This window comes from Danio aesculapii, chromosome 4 (assembly GCF_903798145.1).
Source record: "Danio aesculapii chromosome 4, fDanAes4.1, whole genome shotgun sequence".
Lineage (NCBI taxonomy): Eukaryota > Metazoa > Chordata > Actinopteri > Cypriniformes > Danionidae > Danio > Danio aesculapii.
In genome coordinates this window covers 17,102,137-17,121,320 of record NC_079438.1, presented here as the reverse complement: position 1 = coordinate 17,121,320, position 19,184 = coordinate 17,102,137, and the positions used below count along the sequence as shown (strand labels likewise).

Below are 19,184 nucleotides of genomic sequence, written 5' to 3'. Positions count from 1 at the left end.
TATGGACCGGACTAGGCCTATTTTTATATTCTTCGCGCGAGAGCATGTCCCATTTGTATACATACAAAGCTAGAGCCATTCTATATTGTTGATCCGGAATAGATTTAATAAAATCCGTTATTCCACTTTTATTAGCTAATGCTTCAGGTATACCGTGACTGCTATCTAACATCCATGGATGTATTCCTCGATTATCAAGCCAATGGGTTTCGATAAAACATTTTATTGTTTGACAGGTTTCATTTAAAATCCTCTCTTCTTGAAGGCCCTTATATCTGACATAAGCTTTCCATTTGTCAAATATTTCGCTTTCATATTGATCCATTAGATTTTGATCATAAAGTGACTGACCTGATATATAACAATACCAGTATTCTGTTTTAGACAGATCCGTACAGTATTTTACCATATTGTGTTGGAAAAAGGATGCCCATGAATTTGGCTTTAATGCACCATATTTTCTGATGAGAAATTTAGCCCCACTAGAGCCAAAAGGTTTCATCCCCAATTTATGAATGCAATCCCTTTCACTATCACAATATTTTCCTTGGGTTAGATGTTGTTTACATGTTACCCAGTCTATTTCCGCATAAGGAATTATTGGTTTTGACTTATAAACACCTAATATTAGGTGTGTACTGTTCAAACCATCAGGCCAATAAGTCACATGTCCTTTAGCTCCCGCCATTAACCAATTTGTTAATCTGCGATGCCTTGATGTGTCATTGCCTGTTTCTGATAATAACCTCACCTTACTTATTCGGCTACTTTGTAGGCCTCTAAGTATTTTGTCATTTCTGGGTGCAGAAATGGAGTCAGTTATTATCCATTGTTTAGCATTTGTCAAATTCTGCCAACAATGTCCTACTGATTTGCTTAATTCCACTCCTAATTCCAAATTCCAGACGCTTAGGCTACTTTCATTAGTCCATACTGTCTGATTTTCATTTAGGATTTCAAGCCCAATCAGTTTTACATGGGATTCATTTATAACTATAAGCCTATCCCATTTAAATCTTACTTTATTATTAACCAGACCATTATATTTGATCAGTATAAATAATGCACTTGGGTTGGTATGATTACATACCCAAAATCTGTCGTCAATATTTTTAATGTACGACTTCGTCATTGTTTCAAAATCACTACTATTGTAGGTTTTATTTCTCACAGTTATTTCCTGAATTGGACATACCCAATGTTCCGTTATCTCGACATGTCTACACACATGTCGGGTTTCTTCCTTACTTTGAGTTTTTATCTCTAATCCTGAAAAAATGGTGCCTGTAATAATTAGGAGTAAAGAGCTAGTTATCATTAGACTCATCACGATCTCCTGGATTCGTGATTCCGTACACTTCCGACTTTCTCTCACCCCTCGGTCAGGCCCGTCTTTCTGCATGCTTTCCTGCAACAGAGAACAGAGACAACTCGTTTCATATCCTATTCTGTCCCTCGACTGAATTTTTTGAAGATCCACTTTTTCAATTGTATGAATTTATTTCCTGAACCCGTATCCGATTTATCTTTTGATCTATTTAGATAAACATTTACTCCCTGAATACATTCACCAATACCCAGGTAACTTCCAGTTAAATTTAACAGAACAGTTAAATCCAAAATTTCTATTCTAGATTTATCCTCATCACTTGGTTCAGGAGTCATCAATGGATAGGGTTGTGTGGATCTGATAATTTTGATTTTCGCTGTCCCTTCTCTAAAGGATTGTGAAGATCCATAAACTGAGATGTTCGATTCAGTGAAATAACTGGGTTCATCCTTAGGTTCGCATACCTTGATGCATTGATTAAATGTCATTTCTTTTGCTGTTATTATTATAGCATCAGAAAGTTCACATTTAATCCATCCGTCATCATGCAAAAGCCATACACATGTGCCCAAGCCACCTCGCTTGTAGCTAACATGTCTATGCAACTGCATTTTGACAGCGGTCTCCCACCCTCCTAAATGGGTGAGATAAACCAGGCCATTACGAAAACTCTCGTTTCCGTTCAAAGACTCCTGTCCCCCTGGTATTCCCCCTGGGCAAAAGGACAGTTCATTGAGTCTTTGGGCCATGAATTTTGAATCTGCATTTGTCATTAGGGACACTGGGTTTATGTCCCACATTGTCATTATTCTACCCTCAACTAAGGCTCCTAGGGCCTTCCTGGATTTTCGAGTCATCCATATTTGCTTTTTGCTAATTAACTTTAAGCATTTGCAATGGAACAAACTCTTACATCTATCACAAGATGTAAATTCTTCCCCATCATACATGCATCGGCATTCCCTTCCAAGGGCAATAAACCTTTGCTTACATGACTGACAGTTTCGGCATAAACATCCATCCTGTTTTATCTCATATTGTTCGATCTCGACCTTCTGGTGTGATTCTCTGCAATCACCACAAATGGTGACATCATGCAAAGCACACGCATCGATATCTCCCAACTCATTCCACCACGGGAAATGAGCTCCTAAACCATGCTGAATTAGCAACTCTGCTTTACTCGGCCTATTTGTGTATAAGCCTTCAGCTAGTTTAATCGCTACATTAGGTTTTCCACATACGGCGCAGTCTTCGATCCTATAACTTATAGCTGGTGTCCCTTGTACACTAATAGATTTTCTTCCCAGAGCTCTATCAAATTCTGGCTTAAGCCATTTTTCAATGGTCAAGTGTCCAGAAAAACCTCTAATAATTCTGATGAAGCCTTTTTGCTTATAAAGGCCTTCACTAGACTTGAGGTCACAGGTCAAGTTTCTCTCTGCCATTATTCCGGCTTTTTTATTAGGTCTCTGAGACTCCAAATACCGTTAGCTTCTAATTCGACCGTAGTTTTAGATGGCACGGATATAACTTTATCCTCTGTACCTAAATTTTGTTTAAATCTACGACCTTTTACCCTTTTCTGTATGAAAACTACGTCTCCTACCTTTATTGGGGCCCTGTCTCGTGGCGGGTTTTCCTCCTTTTCAGGTATAGGGACTCTGTAATTTAGAAATTTTAAGCAGTCAATAATCTGCTCGTCCCATTCCTTTTCTTCGTTCTTTAAAAACCAAGATTTCGCTTCTTTTATCATGCGCTCTGCAATTCCATTACTAGCAGGTTGATATTTCACGGATTTAATCAATTTCGCACCTGAATCTTTTATGAAGTTCTCCACTTCCTGTCCCGTAAGATTAAATGCGTTATCACCTCTAATTCTATTGGGTATTCCTCTATATTTAAACCATTCCCGCAAACTTTTAATTACTACTTGTTCAGTAGCTCGTTCACATGGATAAATCTGTGTGTAATTGCTCGCATTATCCGTGATTAAAAGAAAATAACAATTTTTCTTTTTAGTTTGAGGTCTAATAGGTCCAGCAAAGTCCATGCTGATTTCATCATTTTCCTGATCTGTTTTTATAGACCCATAATCATTATTACGTGAATCCATTGCTTTTCTGCAATTTGGACAGTTCACTTTTATCCTATAATATTCAGACTTTAGGTTTTGTATATTTAGGCCTAAAGCATGACAATATAGCGCTAAATATTTTGTTGTAGGATGTTTCAATTCTACATGAAGTTTCTCAATTAAGTCCTTTTGACTTTCCTTTGTGACAGCTTGTACGCTACGCACATAACTGTCTACTTCCTTATTTCCTATTGCAGCCGTCGTACTCTGTGTCGTATGGCTGGTTTGGTGTAATACTGTCGGTGTAATTTCTGAGATTAGCTCATCTATTACTCGCCAGTCATCGGCTTGTTTTAAAGGCTTCCCTTTGGAAGTAGTAAAATCATTATGTTTCCATGTACTTAAATGTTCTTCCACAGCTTGGTAAATATAGTCACTATCAGTCACTATAAAACATTTAAGGTCGCTCAGCTGCTTGGCTTTTTCTAAAGCTTTTCTAAATGCTTTCACCTCAGCAGCCTGTGCGCTCAACCCTGCCTCTAAGATACCTTTATCTGATTCAGTGACCTTGCGGCCTTTCTTTCGAATCCATGCCCATCTAGTCATTCCCTGCTCGGTCGTACCGTCAGTGTAATAACAAACTTTATTTATGGGCACTTTGGTAGTCTTTTCGGTTTTGGGAATTTTTTCTGATTTAAATTGAAATTGAGTATCATTTAAAATCAACGACCATTTTGCCCACGTATGACAATGCACACGTTTGTTCTCACTTATAAGGTTTTTAGCCTCTCTGACTATTTGATTTATCCCCTCACCTTTAGCCTTCACTACAATTTGCTGATCTAATGCTAGGGTTTTCAGCGTTAGCAGTGATTTAGCGAGTGTAGCCAAAAGGTCACCCCCACTCATGTTTTGCATCTTTCTCTGGTTTGCTGGCTTAGTAGAGGAGATAAAACTCACTGGGTGTTTTTCATTTCCCTCATTATAGAGAATTAATTCTATTTCATCCTCCGTGTTAGCTATTTTTACTATTAACGGAGTGGTTTCGTCTCTTCTCACGAGGTGACCACTATTCAAAGCTTCATCTATTAGTTTAGCTTTTATTTCGGATAACTTCTCATTCCAATTTAAAACACCTCCTCTAGTTGCATTATAAAGGGGTTTCGCATGTTTAGCATATCCAGGGATTAAATCTCTTACAAAGTTTAATGTACCCAACATGCTCTGTAATTGTTTTAAACTGGTTATCTTTTTTCCTCTTAATTCCTTCAACTTATTTTCTGTAGTTTGTGAAAGGAATCGTTCATTACCAGTTATTTGAAATCCTAAAAATTCGACATCGTCTTTAGCGATTTCCATCTTTTTATAATTCAACCGGAACCCTTCTTTAGTCAGTCGGTTTAAGGTCTCATCTAATATTTTAAGATGTTCTTCCTCATCATTGGTAACGATTAGAATGTCATCTATATAAACTACTATGGGTAAGTCGGCAAGAATTTCCATCATTATGGCTTGGAAAGCATTCGGAGAATTCTTAAATCCTTGAGGTAAAACATTATATACATACTGTTTATTCTCAAAGGTAAATGCTGTGCGCGCTCTGCTCTCAGGCTTCAGCGGCACAGACCAAAATCCGTTTGCAAGATCTATCTTAGATAGCAATTTCCCCTCTGGGGCTGCGCCCGTAGCGTCTCTTGCATTAATCAGATATCTAGTATCTGGTACAGTTTGTTTGTTTAATGCTTTATAATTTGTTACCAACCTCCACCCTCCATCCGGTTTTGCTACCGCTTGAATAGGTGAATTTGTTGGCGCATTATCAACTTCTTTTATTATACCTTTTTGTTTTAATTCATCAATTGTGATTTTTATTTCAGGCAACGCGCTTCTATTAATCGGATATTGCCTTTGTGGTGGCGGTATACCACCCTTTATTTCATATTGCCACTTATCAGATAGTTTTCCGCAATCATTTTTACTACGTGCTGCGTGGCTTTGATATTTTCTTAATATCTCTGTGACTTTAATATGGTCGGCTTTGCTAGTTTCGGCCATTCTCTTTATTTCCTGCTCCAGGTTTATTTGTTTTAACCAGCCTATCTGTCTGCTTTGTAGTATTGTACTGGCATCTTTTAGTGTCATTAAATTATTAACACCTTGGATAATTTGCAAGTTTTTCCAATCATAGACTTTATGCGTTTCTATATTGCCTCTAAAGTCTTTTACATTAAAAGAGGTTTCAGTTTCTTTAGCTTCTTTAGGCAGCTGACTTACTACCGTAACGTCTGCTCCTGTATCAAGATCAAATAATATTCCCTCATAATTTAGGTTTAAATTCATATCTGCCGTTTCTGTAACTTGTTCAGACATTATGGCCTTTTTTCCTGGAGTCAGGCAGCCCTATTCTTCTCGATATCGGGATGCATTTCGGTTGCTGTTAACAACTCTAGTTTTATTCTTTGATTTAGGCTGCTTCTTTTTATTTCTTTTATCCATTAATTCCTGTCTCTGCTCTGGGGTCATTTTTTCCCAATTCTCTTTGGAGACATAATCACTTTCTCCAGATTTTTGTTTAAAATCTGATTTTTGGAATTTATTTCTTAACTTTGTTTTCTCCTGAACTGATTTCTGAAGTCTCTCTGTAACCTCTGCTCTCTGCTTCTGCTGCCTGCCTTTTCGTGCGGGCGGGGCTCTCTGAGCTCTCTGAGCTGCAGCCCTTGGTGGCTGAATTCTTTGTTTCTCATTGATTAGCTTTCGCTTTCTTTCCCATCTGATGGCGAAATTAGATAATTCCACCCAGGTGGTTTCTGGCCCTAAAAGCTTCGCTTCTGCTAATCCCGGTACTAATTCTGTCACCTCTTGGAGTTCTCTTATCAGCGCATACACTGATTCGACTCTACCCTGTCTATCAAGACAATACGGGTAAACTCCAATCGCTTTAATCATTTCAGCCCGCTCATTTCTTTCATCGTCTGGGCTTTTGCCCAATATCATGCCTAGTTGTAACCTCACTGTAGCGGGTGCAATTCTTTTACGCGTGTGATGTACAATCATAGCTTCAATCAGATCATCATCTGCTTTATAAAGTTCGCCCATTCTAACTATCTCCTGAGCTTTTTCCATCACTGTTGCCTCAGGTGGAAAGGTTATCTGTGTTAGCGGGTAAAGAGCTCGTTCTCTTAATTCGCTAACGGCTGGTGATGGCTTAGTCTTTTTAGTATTATTTCCCGCTAACATGACAGACTTTCGTACTGAAAATTCGTCTTCGGAGGAGCCTGTCGCTTCAGAGCTATCGGTCTCACTCAACTCACTGGGAAGCGGGGTTTCCTGCCTCGTTTTTCCCTCAGTGACTAACTGCCTGCCTCTGTTATCTTGGGAGCCACTTTTAGCAAAGTGGTTTCGGATCTTATGTACTGTTCCTAGTTTAGGATTATATCTTTTCGACGTGTCCTCGTCTTCGATTATACCAGACCAAATTATTCCACTAATTAAAGCTTGGAGAGCATAGGCGAGCTCGCATATCATATCTAATTTAGCTTTCTGATTTATATCAGTGCGCTCCAGAATTTCATCTGCAGTGCAGGCTGTTGCTAGGTAGATCATGTCAGCGTTCTCTTTCTGCTCTGACCGGGTGGTACCCTCGACCTTTCTTAGCTGTATTTTAAATCCTTCGGGGATTGTAACTCTTCTGTTTCCTGCCTTAACAAAACGTCCATCAACATGGGCTGACGTTTTTCGGTCTTTAGAACTCGCTCTGGCATTCTTCTGCCTAATTCTGCCTCGCGCCGGCAGGACTCTGTCTTCTTCTGATGACGAGTCGCTCGAGCTTTCTTTTCTTAAAGGACTCATTTTGTGAACCCTATTTGTTACGGCTATTAAAGGATTTAAAGGGCTGTTTTGTTTTTGCTTTTACTTTTCGCATAAGGGGTTCGTCATAGGGGGTGCTTGTAGATGGTCCCCCCCATTGCTTGTCTCTAACGTCTGTCTCAGTCTCCCTCCCCATGTGCTGGGGTAGGAAAGTGACCTCCGACCTGTATTGAGCGCCAGCCGAAGCCTGTTCGCCCAAGATTGAACCAGCTCTCTCTTCTTCTGATTCAACATAGTATTCAGGGCTTATGGTTGTGTTATTTTTTAACACTTTTATCCGGCCTCTGAATCGCTCTGGGAATTGTGCGGGACCCTTGTGGTTATGCAGAATTAACTCTACTTGTTCACCGGTACCCGTAGCTTTATCTATAGCGTCATACAATTCCAGCCAGTTATTTTCTTGATCATTTACGCCTGTGTAAACACAATTACCTATTGTACACGATTGAGGCGAAACATGTAAAGGATTCTCCTTTTTACGCGTTTTTAACTCCTCATTTGAGATAAGGTGGATTTGAATACCCGAAGCTGCAGTCATGTTTTTTGTTTGTATAGAATATAGATCCTTATTTAGGTCTATGTGCACTTTATTCTATACTTACTCGAGAGATTTCTTTTTCGGGCGTCCCCTACTTTTCTCTCTAATCTAATTATGTTTCTTTTCGCAAAATATTAACGTTCCTCGCCTGGGGCCTCCATGTGCTGGATCGCCTTTATTTAATCACCCTAATTAAATAAAGATAAACCAGAATCCTCCCTTCGCTATATTTCTTAGCTAGAGTTTAGTTAAAGGATCGTCTTTATAATGTATTTTGCTAGAGAATAAATTAGATTCATACTTTACCACACAGGGTAACTCTTGATGGGTGCTGGAAAATGAAGTCAATGTCCACTCCAGTTGAAGAAAAGTAATAAAATACACTTTTATTAATAAAATAAAATCCAGTGAAAAGGTAGAATAAACAAAAGACAAATGACAGAAACAAAATCCTTACTTTATCCTCCGTTGAGGATAAAGGGCAACCAACCTCAATATACAGAACTTATAGGTCATGTCTTATGTGAACAAATTTATAGCTGTTCCATAGGCACATCTTAGAACATAAATCAACATACAAACACTCTCATACACATTGTCAAGATACTTTTAAGGCATTAAGCATTCCACAAGGTATTAGCAATGAGAGACACCCCTAATTTACGATGACTTTGAGACCTCCCGTCTTAGCGAGCAGAGTCTCTGGTCTTCAGGGTCAGCTGCGCGAGCTGTGTGCACTCCGAGGGTAGGTAGTCAGGAGAGGGTAAGAACAGAGGAGGGTCCAAGGGAGGTAGCATCTCCCTTCCTCTCCGTTCCTGTGTCCTGCGCGCCCTCTTCTGGTCACGTCGTGCTCTTCTCTTGCTCTTGACTGTTTCAGATAAAGTTGAACTCTGAAGTATTGGAATGTCAGAATACAGGAGAGGTTTGCGTTGGTATTTTCGTTGTCTCACGTTAATAATGGCACCATTCGTTCCATGGGCACCATTCACTACAAGCCGCACTGCTAAAATAGCCCAGGAAGCGCAGTCATTATGTCAGATTCGAGAACCGTAACTGCGCATTGCACCCCGAAGGATGGAAGCGAGCTCGGTCTGTCATCTAAGAATAACAGCTCGCCCTCCGATGTCGTGATGGACCTTTGATCTCCGGTGTCATTAAGCGGAGGCACAGGCATCCTGGGGGATGAACTGCACAACCATCCGAAGCTTGGATTGGGGTCGCTGTGGAGGAGTGGGGGGTCCACTCTTTCACGGGGAGCAACGGGGGTGGCTGAAGCCGCGATTTCAGCTTTGCAACAGCCACGCCCTCACAGTGAGAGCATGAGCTGTCCGCGGGCACCCCCAGACCTGTCATCTGATACCCGTGCCCGTCATCTGGAGAACGCACAGTCAGATTAGCGTCTTGAAAAAGATGTGTTGAATGACTGTGTGGCTCTCTTAGGGAATCTGCCTCTTAAAATGGAAACTGCTCTTTTGTGCACACCAGCTCAGGGGACAGGAAATCCCAGATCGTCCGCCACTGTCCAGTCTTCCCCTGCACTGGTGAGTAAACTTGAAATCAGGTTGGCAGATAGCGTGTCTTCAGTCTCGTGATCGGGTCTGAAGCAACAATTCTAGTGAGCTGACTCTAGCAGCAGACTGATATAGCATTGATTAGCTCATCAGGATCAGCTGTGGAGCCAAGCTCTGCCAAATCAATTGGCATTTGATTGGCCCGTTTTCTTATCTTCAGAAGTGATAGGTCGTCTGACGAACTCCCATAGTCTGGTTTCCAGACGCATGTTGAAGTTCCTTATGAAGGGGAACAAAAACTTTTGCTTCTTACTGATGTAGCGGAGGGGTCAAGGGAAATGAGAGGGGAATGGCGAACGTGGAGGTGTGGATGTGAAGGTTGAGGGCATCGACGAACCCAGCCGGTGAGTAGCAGCCTCGGGTGCCTAACAGGAAACTCTGACACTGTCGACTGTGGGATAAAGGCTTTCGGCAGCTGACTCCATGCCAGCGAGATACATCCGTAAGTTGATTTTTTTCAGAACACACTGCACTAAAGTCTTTGGTGACGCACTCGTTCACAGACGTCACGAGCACTCCAGTACGAGACAGCAGTCTTTGCTATGTTGCTTCGATACGTACTTTCACTTTTTGTTTCTCACAACCAGTCGTTAAGTTTACACTGCTCGTCTCGACACGGTTTCTCTACTCATTTACCCGCACTGCAACAGTTCAGTCAATTTCTCTTTCCTTCGCACACCACATAATGCTGCCCTCTTCGACTCTTCTCCTCTTCCTTTATACTCTCAGCCAGTTTACTTTTCGCTGTCCCATGGGTGGAGACCAAATTAACAATGTTGATTGTCGTCACAGAAAACATCAACAATCATAAATGCATGATTATATGCTGTCATGGCTTTGCAATCAAAAACAATTTGTTACAATAGAGGCCAATGGAGAAAAAACAGCCATGAATATAACGAAAAGGGAGTAAATTTGCCTAGAGTATTGTTTGTTTGTTTATTTATTTATTTATTTATTTTAAAGCATTTTCCCAGAAAATGTCCAAATAAGATGTTCCCAAATATCAGTCCATTTGCTGAAACACAAAGTTTTATGCAGATGCTGTACAGGTATGTCTAATGTCTGCGAAGCAAATATTCAGCTGTTTGTTCAGCTGTTACCCCAGAACTTTTTTTCCTGATGCGTTTACCAGTCAGGCACAGAATAAACAAGTATTCCCTGTCTGCTTTACAAAATTTAGAAAAAACATTTTGTTGTAATTATGAATATATATACGAATAAAAATAGGCCATTTACAGCTTTCAAATCTGTGTCTTATCATTATGTAAGAAACTCTGAAAACTGGTTTGACACTGTTTCTATTCACTGTAACTTCTATGTTAAGCGGCTGTGACACTATTTATCTAGTGCTTTTACAATGTAAATTAAGATTACTTGAACTGAATCTGCTTAAATGTGTACACGTAAATGGACCAAACTAAATATAATCTGATTTTTTACATTTAATGTGCATCAAAATTACAGTGTGTGTAGCCAATGTTTCCAGTGTCTTTTCAGTTTTCAGCTTTTGATGAGAGTTTTTGAGACTTAGTGAAAACTAATGTTTTTTTGTTTTTTTTTCAGACCTATTTGAAGAGAATAAGGGGAGTAAAGAGGAGGAACATAATGTCAAAATTGAGGAAAAAACTCATTCACAGACTGATGGTATTTTGAAAAGGAGAGGCAAGAATCGTTTCACGTGCACTCAGTGTGGAAAGAGTTTTGGAAGAAAAGGCTATCTTAAGATTCACATGATGATCCACACTGGAGAGAAACCATTCACATGCACTCAGTGTGGGAAGAGTTTCAGCCAATCATCAAACCTTAATGACCACATGAGGATCCACACTGGAGAGAAACCATTCACATGCACTCAGTGTGGGATGAGTTTCAGCTGCTCATCACACCTTAATCACCACATGAGGATCCACACTGGAGAGAAACCATTCACATGCACTCAGTGTGGGAAGAGTTTCAGCCAATCATCATCCCTTAATTACCACATGAGGATCCACACTGGAGAGAAACCATTCACATGCACTCAGTGTGGGAAGAGTTTCAGCCATTCATCATCCTATTATCACCACATGAGGATCCACACTGGAGAGAAACCATTCACATGCACTCAGTGTGGGAAGAGTTTCAGCTGCTCATCATCCCTTAATCACCCCATGAGGATTCACACGGGAGAGAAACCATTCACATGCACTCAGTGTGGGAAGAGTTTCAGCCAATCATCGTCCCTTAAAAAACACATGAGGATCCACACTGGAGAGAAACCATTCATATGCACTCAGTGTGGGAAGAGTTTCAGCCAATCATCATCCCTTAAAAAACACATGAGGATCCACACTGGAGAGAAACCATTCGCATGCACTTGAGCCGTGGTCACACTGGACTTTTCTCCTCATAGACTTCCATTCATACGCATGCATATGGGTCAGACTGAAAAACACAAGTTTGTGCGTCAAGTTTCGCAGTTCACTGCATTGCAAAGGTTAAGCTTGGTGAACTCTGACCTGTGAAATCGCATCACTTGACTGTGTGAGACCAATCGTAGATCAAAACATGACCTCTCTGGACAGAAATGTAAAATATGGACCAATCGCTCACTTTTTTAATGTCTAATCATCTTGTTTAATCCCACCCCTTTTTGCAGCACCGTACAACAGAATTTTGCAGGCTCAAACTCTAGTGTGACCACAGCTTCGTTTCAGCAACTCATCAAACCTTAATAAACACATGAAGACCCACACTGGTGTGAAAGAGTACATGTGCTTGAGTGTGAGAAGACTTTTTATACAGCTCCAAAATTGAAACTGCACCATGCGATTCACAGTGGAGAACACACCGCTTATCAGACAAGGTGGAGCTCCAGGATGGTTAGTTTGCAATGTACCAGGGCCTCAGTTTAGAAAGCTCATTCAATTGTCCTGTGTTGCATGTTTTATTAGTGAAGTTTCTTTACTTTTAGGTTCAAGATTCTTTCTAGTTTACTACATTTACTTTTTTTGAGTAGAATACAAACTCGATGAATATTTTATGATTTAGGCAGAGCGACGGGTATTAAGTTTTACAATATTAATATACTGTGATGATCCCAAGACTCCAGATTGGAGTATGTGGTAAATCCTGATTGGATGCCTGCATTACTCATCAATGGGTATATAAAAGTTGTTGTGCTAGCTACCTCAGGACGCTGTGGCTACTCAGGAATCATCATGTCAAGACCTGCCATCTCATTGACTCTTTAACCTTATGGTTTTGTTTTGCAGTACTTGTATCTTGTAGTTAAAGTGTTGTTGTGATTTATATCCTAAGTTTGTAATCTTCATTATTATCTCTAGACTATGTTGGTTGCTTTGATTGATTGTTCTATGAGTTACACTTTGTAATAAATATATTGCATTCAGGCTATTTTGAAAGCTCATCTCTCTTTTATGGTGCGACTCAAACAAGCGGGTCATAACACTTTGTAAAATGTGTCCGCTTGTATCTGAGATCTTGTCCTTTTAGTCATGACCATAGGTGAGAGTAGGAACCTAGATTGAGCGGTAAATTGAGAACATTGCCTTTCGTCTCAGCTCCTTCACCACAACAGACAATCACATCAACTACATTACTGCTGCCGCTGCACAGATCCATCTTTTAATCTCACATTCCATTCCTCATGGAAAAAAAACACACATACTTAAACTCCATTTGGGGTAAAGACTCTCCTCCAAACTGGAGATGGCCATCTTTTTCCAGTCAAGCACCATGGTTTTTGACTTAGAGGTGCTGTTTCTTTCCCTGCCATGTCACACTCTGTAGCAAACTGTCCCACTGCATGCTGAAGGTCCATGTCCTATGAAGCCAAAAGGACAATGTTAGCTGCAAATAATAGAGACAGTCCTAGCATGCACCTACAATTCTGTCAGTAAAACTTATATTTTTGAGATCAGCCTCAAAAATAACTAATTTACAAAATGAAATAAATAAATGGATGGATAATCATTGTAGTGGTGGAAAGGGGAAGTAGGATGGCTTGTTCCACTTGTGTACTCTTATGCAACCTAGGCTGCTTATTGTTCCACAGAAATTGACTAAATTATCAAACTGTTTTAAATATTGTAAAGAAATATTTACAGGGATATACTGAAGTAGATAAGTAACTTTAGAAAGGCAATTCAAGTTGAGTATGATAGTTTGTTATTTTGCGTACCTCAGAGCAGTGGTTCTCAATTCTGGTGTTTGTGCAAAATGATTTGACAACCGTCCCAAATTAATTTTAGCTCATATTTCTAGATTTTAGAATCACAAAAGCAGAGATTTGGCTTCTCTTTAACTGCTTAAGATCAAATTGCACCAGATCAGCAAAAGACAACATTTGTTTGAGTTTCCTTCGCCGACTGGCCTCGACAAAACACGGCGTTCCTGATTGGTTGGTGACTCCACTTCAGTGACATCCTTGGGATTCACTCGCTTGTGAGTGGAAGTTGTCCTAGGATACCGGGGTGACAGACTCTGCTGAAAGTTGGTTTGTAGAAGTTTTTTGCAGTTTCGGCGGTTCCTAAGTTTAAGTGGTTGCATGGAAAGTTCTTTGCGACCCGATTGCATGGTGGTGCAGTGTCCAAGAGCAAGGTGAGAGAGGGCAGAGAGCAGCAGCGAGCTAATGCAAAAAGTTTTTTACTGTTGCAGTAGGTTTTTAAATGATCTGATTTGGTCCATCTCTACGGCTCCATCTCTGTCTTCCAATGAGCAGTTGCCATGGATGGCAGGCCCACACCCTGTACCATTATGCTCAGGGTAAGTCATTAACAGACTGCTTGGTATATTTATGTGTATTAAAATATATTGTAAGTTCGTTACTATCTTACATCAAATGTTACAAGACAAATACTGTTTCTGATACTAGTTTTTCATTTACACCAGTGTATTGCAAATATCACTAGCTTTTGTTTAGCACTAGACATACTTTTCAGACACATAGAGAAGGATTCATCTGCTATAAGGGTTAAAAACCATTGATTAACTTCGTTGCAATAAACACATGTAGTATTCAAAGAAAGCCACTGCCCCAGAGGGACAAATTTAGGGTTCTCCTTAGGTCTCTGGAATTTTTTTGAAGTAGCACCCAACTCTTAAATTCACAAATCCAATTTTTGTTAATTCACAAATTGTTTTTTGAATTTATGAGTTGTATTTTGTAAATTAATTGTGCTGTGCATGGATTAATGTTATTTATCTATTTTTTTATTTATTTATTTGTTTTGTGACTGAGAATCTTACGTTTACATTTAGTTGGGAATGGAAAGACATTCCTCCAGCATGGAACAGTTAATGAAAAGGTTTTGGAAAGTGATTTATAGCCTGCGCTTACTCCCAGACTGGAGGCTCCTGCAGGGGATGTAGACCTTCAGCAGTAGGTGGAGGTACGGGGGTGCAGTGCCAGTGATTTGAACTTGATACGAGTGTCGAGCGGCAACCAATGCAGAGAGATAAAGAGAGGAGTTATATGAAACTCCTTGAAGACCAGATGAGCTGCAGCGTTCTGGAGCATCTGTAGAGGATTAGGGGTGCAGGATGGGAATCCAGCTAGAAGAGCACTGTCGGGGTCCAGCCTTGAAATTACAAGAGTTTGCACTAAAAGTTGTGCAGCCTGATCTGTTAAGAAGAGTCAGATTTTTCTGATGTTGAAAAGTGCAGATCTGCACAATGGAGCTGTATTAGCAATGTCCTCTTTGAAGGACAACTGATCATCCAGAATCAGATTTCAAGATTTCTTACCAAACTACATGGGGTAGTGGTGGATGATCCCAGCTGGATTGAGAAATTGTGTTGAATGTGTGGAGTTGCAGGGAAGGTGATGTAAGCAGATGAATAAGCAGTTGGTGATGTTTTTTCCAAGCCGATATCCTTTAGGCCAGTGTTTCCCAACCCTGATCCTGGAGGCACACCAACAGTACATATTTTGGATGTCTCCCTTTTCTGACCCATTAACTTCAGGTGTTGGAGTCTCTTCTGATGTTATGATAAGTTGATTCAGGTGTGTTTGATTAGGGAGAGGTTGAAAATGTGTACTGTTGGGGTGCCTTCAGGAACAGGGTTGGGAAACACTGCTTTAGGCAGTTTGATGTGAGCTAAACATTTGGAAATTTTGTTGAAAATAGCCCTTTGTAGTGTTTTGGCAATAATCAGGAGAGAGACTGGTTTGTATTTTCATCCAATGAGGTGTTGAGTGATGTTTTTTTTTTTACAGTGAGGTTAACCAGGCCTGTGTAATCCCGCTGGCCCTATACCACCCAACCCGCTCCGAGCTGGGATTGAACCGGCTACCTTTCGCATGGCAGTAACTCTAACAAAGAGGCTAAAGACTATGGCCCCTAGCATCTGACACCAGAGCACCTTTAGAGGTCAGAGAAGTGAGGTTTACCTGCACAGCACTTCACTAGCTGGCTTCTATTACACCTGCTTAAAAGTGTTTGGGAATGTGCCAGTGTGGAGTGAAGGGAGAGAGTGAATTTTTCTTCAGAGGGTGTTGTTTAATGGAGATTTAGGTTGGATTTGGTGGGAAGTAGACTGCTAATTTGAGTGTTTTTTGTGTAAAGAAAGAGGCCAGCTGATAAGGAGTTGGTGGAGGAGGACAGAGCAGAGTATAAAATGAAATGTCCTAAATAGTTTGCGGATGTCTGAAGTGCTGGTAATTTTGTTATAGTAGTATGGGGTTTTGGTCGAATGGAGTCGGGTGGCTAATGATACCAGCTAGGTTTGGTACCTGCTGAGGTCAGTGGAGGCTTTTGATTTGTACCATGCTCTCTCTGTTGCCCTGGGTGCTGTTCTAGGTTATCTCAGAACATGCCCTAACACTAACCATTCTCAGACCATCTGACAGCCAGGGAGTAGGGTGTATTGGTCTGGTGGAGACGGGACTGATCTCACCTAGGCAGGATGTTAAAGTGGAGCAGAGTGTTTCTGCTGCACTATTTACATCAAGAAGTGAGAACCGTGTATGTTTGAGGGAAGAGAGGATGTAACAGTGGAGGAGAAGTGTGTGGAGGACAAACTAATGTTTACTAGTAGCAATTTAGTTGATGAAATTAACAATTGAATTCTTGAAATCAACAATTAAGTCTGAATGGCAGTCTACATTTAGTTAAGTTTCACAAACTAATTTCGAGAGGAGAACGTGATATGATTGACCGCAGCTGGTCTTTTCCGAAGAAAGCTCTTGACAGGACTGCTCCAGCTCCTTCACAAGCTTCTAAAATTCAACATATCTCTACAACCTATCAACAATTCTACTACCATCATCAGACTACAACAAATCAACAACAACAACAACAACAGTGGATATGACAAAACAGCGGCATCAAATCTACTCACACCAACAAAAAGCAACATGGACAGGAAGAAAATCTCCACTCTCCTAGAAACACCAGCTCCGGTTCAACAACACCATGCCCAGCCTAGAAGCCGACTCGATACAGAGGCTCCAAAAAAAGGCCGAAGGCCTATCCTCTCTTCTTCAGCAAGGACTCAATGCTGCATACAATCCCCATCCCCCGTCACTCAAAATCGACACCCACCTTTTCTAGTTTCTTCATACGCCTCTGCAAGATCATCATCCCTCAATTTCAACAAGATGACAGTGAACGAACTCCGCCAGATGCTCATAAACGCCGGAATCTCCATCCCCAGCAGCTGCAATAAAATTAAACTACTAAAACTCTATGAATCCATCCACCCCCTATCCTCAACCCACCACAGCCCCGCATGCACGGAATCTCTCCGGAGCATTAAAGAAAGCAACCAAGAAAAGCAATCCCATGGAACTGGACAAACTGCACCTACCATAACATTCCAAAATAAGGACAATCCACCGGATTATGACATTTACATTTACATTTACATTTAGTCATTTAGCAGACGCTTTTATCCAAAGCGACTTACAAATGAGGACAAGGAAGCAATTTACACAACTATAAGAGCAGCAGTGAACAAGCGCTATAGACAAGTTTCAGGCGTGCAAAAGTCTAAGAAGCAAAACATTAGTAGAATTTTTTTTTTTTTTTTTTTTTTTTTGAGAGAGAGAGAGAGAGAGAGAGAGAAAGAGGGCACAGTTAGTGGTATAGCCAGAGAGGCAATTGCAGATTAGGAGGAAAAGTGGAGACTAAACAGTTGCGTTTTTAGTCGTTTCTTGAAGACAGCAAGTGACTCGGCTGTTCTGATGTAGTTAGGGAGTTCATTCCACCAACTGGGCAGATTGAATGTGAGAGTTCGGGAAAGTGATTTCTTCCCTCTTTGGGATGGAACAACGAGGCGACGTTCATTCACAGAACGCAAGTTTCTGGAGGGCACATATATCTGCAGAAGTGAGAGCAGATACGAAGGAGCACAGCTAGAGGTCACTTTGTAAGCAAACATCAGAGCTTTGAATTTGATGCGGGCAGCAACTGGAAGCCAGTGCAAACGGGTGAGTAGCGGAGTGACATGTGCTCTTTTGGGTTCATCAAAGACCACTCGTGCTGCTGCGTTCTGAAGCAGCTGAAGAGGTTTGATAGAACTAGCTGGTAGCCCGGCTAGCAGAGAGTTGCAATAGTCCAGTTTGGAGAGGACAAGAGCTTGAACAATGAGTTGAGCTGTATGTTCAGATAGGAAGGGTCGGACCTTTCTGATGTTGTAGAGTGCGAATCTGCAAGATCGGGCAGTTCTAGAAATGTGGTCAGAGAAGTTCAGTTGGTCATCAATCGTAACTCCAAGGCTTTTTACCATTTGGATGCAGTGATGGTTGCTCCATCCATCTGGATTGAAAGGTTATGGTGAAGAGTCGGGTTGGCAGAAACTTCAAGCATTTCCGTTTTCATGAGGTTAAGCTGGAGATGATGATCTTTCACCCAGAGTGAAATGTCTGACAGGCAGGCTGAAATGCGAGCTGGAACCGAGGGATCATCAGGGTGGAAAGAGAGGTATAGCTGGGTGTCATCAGCATAGCAGTGGTAGGAAAAACCATGTTTCTGGATGACTGTTCCTAAAGATGCCGTGTAGATAGAGAAGAGAAGTGGCCCAAACACAGAGCCCTGAGGTACCCCAGTGTTTAGATGCTGTAGGTTGGACACCTCTCCCCTCCACGACACCCTGAATGACCTGTCCGAGAGGTAGGAACTGAACCATTGAATAACAGTGCCTGCGACGCCCAGTGACTCAAGCGTAGATAGCAGGATCTGGTGGTTTACAGTGTCAAAAGCAGCTGATAGATCCAGCAAGATGAGGACAGATGATTTAGAGTCTGCTTTAGCCAGTCTGAGGTCCTCCACGACTGAGAGCAGGGCAGTCTCAGTTGAGTGGCCTTTCTTAAAGCCAGATTGCTTGTTGTCCATGAGGTTGTTTTGAGTAAGAAAGTCTAGGACTTGATTGAACACTACTTTCTCCAAAATCTTGGCCATGAATGGAAGCAGGGATACCGGTCGGTAGTTTTCAAGTAGCGTTTGATCCAGGTTGGGTTTCTTTAGCAGAGGGGTTACCCTAGCCTGCTCAAATGAAGTAGGGAATAGACCAGAGTCAAGAGATGTGTTAATTATGTGAGTCAGTGTTGGTATGACTGCAGGAGAAATGGCTTGCAGGAGATGAGAGGGAATGGGATCTAGCGGACAGGTGGTTGCATGGCTTGATAGCATGAGATTAGACACCTCAGACTCAGAGAGCTGGGAGAAAGAGGTGAGTGTGTGTGGTGTTGGTGGTGTATCTTGCGTGTTTGTTGTAGGTGCAGCAAATTGAGCACTGATTTTTGCAGTTTTGGTGCAAAAGAATGTAGCAAAGTCATCAGTAGTGAGTGTGGAG

The 19,184-nt window shown here is 41.2% G+C and overlaps 1 pseudogene; it reads left to right on the top strand.

The window, feature by feature from the left end:
* LOC130222042 (zinc finger protein 729-like) overlaps positions 1–19,184 on the top strand; it is a 632,497-nt pseudogene that overhangs the window by 564,540 nt on the left and 48,773 nt on the right.